We start from the raw sequence: 2,671 nt of genomic DNA on the forward strand, positions 1-2,671 counted from the left end.
CATATATGTACATATACACACATATATACACAAATATATGTGTATATATACACACATATATAGACATATGTGTGTATATATACATATATAGACATATGTGTGTATATACATATATATACCCACACACAAAAATACATAAATATATACATGTATATGTACATTTATTTTTCTTGTTAGAAATGACTTTGCAAAAAGCATCTCATGTATTTTTTTTTTAAATCTTTAAAAATTCCTTAGAATAAAGGGATATTATGAAATTTTGAGATGATCCCTGATGTCCAATAGTGTATGAGTCAACTCACTTTACCAGTATTGTAATACTAGGTAACTCTTAAAATTCTCCTAATGTAGGGGGCCGGGCATGGTGGCTCATGCCTGTAATCCCAGCACTTTAAGAGGCTGAGTGGGGTGGATCACTTGAGGCGAGGAGTTTGAGACCAGCCTGGCCAGCGTGGCAGGACACCGTCTCTACTAAAAATACAAAAATTTGCCAGGCGTGGTGGTGCACACTTGTAATCCCAGCTACTTGGGAGGCTGAGACATGAGAATCACTGGACCCTGGGAGGTGGAGGCTGAAGTAAGCCGAGATTACACCACTGCACTCCAGCCTGGGTGACAGAGCGAGAAACTCTGTCTCAAAAAACAAAAAACACCCAATTATCTTAATGTAGTGGGTGTAAGATGCTCCCACACTGTGCTAGTGAGTATTTATTTGATCACAGCAAAGTTGAACATTTTTTCACATGCTTGTTTACGAATAGCATCTCTTTTTTTCATGAATTGCCTTCTCAAGTTCTTTGCCAGTTTACATATTGGAGACTTATTTATTTATTTTGTATCAACATGCATAAGTTCTTTTTTTTTTTTTGAGATGGAGTCTCATTCTTGTTGCCTGGACTAGGGTGGAATGGCGTGATCTTGGCTCACTGCAACCTCTGCCTTCCGGGTTCGAGCAATTCTCCTGCCTCTCAGCCTCCCAAGTAGCTGGGATTACAGATGCCCCCACAACACCCAGCTAATATTTTTAGTATTTTAAGTAGAGATGGGGTTTCACCATGTTGGCCAGGCTGGTCTCCAACTCCAGACCTCAGGTGATCCACCTACCTCAGCGTCCCAAAATGCTGGGATTACAGGAGTGAGCCACCGTGCCCGGCCCAACATATGTAAATTCTTTATGTAACACAGAACTTTTTGTTATATTTTCTGTGAACATTTGCTCCAGATAGTTTCCCTTTAATTTTAGCTTTGGAAGTTTTGTCAAGTGGTTGTTTACTGATAACATACAAACCATCCATCCTCTGTGATTTCTTTCAATTTAACTTGTAAAGTTATCACCCTTTGTGCTCACGTTAGCAGCACATATACTGAAGTTGAGACACTACAGTGGAGATCTGCATGGCCCTTGCATCAGGATGACAGATTTATAAAGTCCATATTTTTTTTAGTATAAGAATATAGGCCAGGCTCAGTGGCTCACACCTGTAATCCCAGCACTTTAGGATGCCAAGGCTGGTGGGTCACCTGAAGTCAGCAGTTTGAGACCAGCCTGACCAACATCATGAAACTCTGTCTCTACTAAAAATACAAAAATTAGCTGGGCGTGGTGGCGAGCACCTCTAATCCCAGCTGCTCAGGAGGCTGAGGTGAGAGAATCGCTTGAACCTGGGAGGCAGAAGTTGCAGTGAGCCAAGACCGTGCCATTGCTCTCCAGCCCGGGCAACAAGAGAGAAATTCCGTTTAAAAAAAAAAAATTAGATCTCAGGGAAGCTGTTACAACACCCTCCTCCCCATAAAAAACTTATCAGCCCTGTGAAGATAGCAGTATAGTAAAACAAGTTCCTTTTTAGAGGTGAGAATTTTCTTCAAGCTTTTCCTATCCATATTCATTGTCACGTGCCTATAATTTTCTTTTTGTATGTTTTATCTTTATCAGGGTTTGAGAAGAAGTTCATGCTTGCCGGATAGACATAAAGGAACTCATCTCTTTTTGCATATATATATACACACACACACACACACACACACACATATGTATACACATATATACATTTTTTTTTTTAAGACAGGATCTCACTCTTTTACCCAGGCTGGAGTGCAGTGGTGCGAACACAGCTCATGCAGCCTCAATCTTTCAGGCTCAAGTGATCCTCCTATCTCAGCCTCCCAAGTATCTGAGACTATAGGCACATATGCCCTATGCCCGGTTAATTTTTGTGTTTTTAGTAGAGACAGGATTTTGCCACGTTGCCCAGGCTGGTCTCAAATGCCTGAGTTCAAGTAATCCGCCTACCTGGGCCTCCCAAAGTGCTAGGATTATAGGTATGAGCCACCACACCAGGCCCACTCTGTATGTTTTAGACAACATGAAAATTATCTGTTTCTTAAACATATAAAAATTGCCCTGGTGGAAATAATGAGACCAACTGCAGTTTGGGGACTGTTATTGGATGATTTTCTCAATTTTTTTCTCAGTTGTTATTCCGTTTGGATTTATACTTGGATTATTTTTAGTAATCTATATCTTTCTAGAAATTTTTCATTGAGGATTTCAGTTTATTAGTCTAGAAGAATGCATAACATTCTCTCTGGATTTGAGGGAAAATCTATTTTCTATAAATTGTCCTATCTCCTTTCTCATTTCTAATTAAAAATATTCCCCTAATTAAATTTG

At 39.8% G+C, this 2,671-nt stretch overlaps 1 non-coding gene across 1 annotated transcript; it reads left to right on the forward strand.

Annotated features, from left to right (window-relative positions):
* The first annotated feature begins 1,340 nt into the window (after positions 1 to 1,340).
* Positions 1,341 to 1,442, forward strand: LOC112423965 (U6 spliceosomal RNA). Its single transcript, XR_003014576.2, has one exon. It is a non-coding gene; the product is annotated as a U6 spliceosomal RNA (small nuclear RNA).
* Positions 1,443 to 2,671: the final 1,229 nt, after the last annotated feature.

Source organism: Macaca nemestrina, chromosome 4 (genome assembly GCF_043159975.1).
Source record: "Macaca nemestrina isolate mMacNem1 chromosome 4, mMacNem.hap1, whole genome shotgun sequence".
Taxonomy (NCBI): Eukaryota; Metazoa; Chordata; class Mammalia; order Primates; family Cercopithecidae; genus Macaca; species Macaca nemestrina.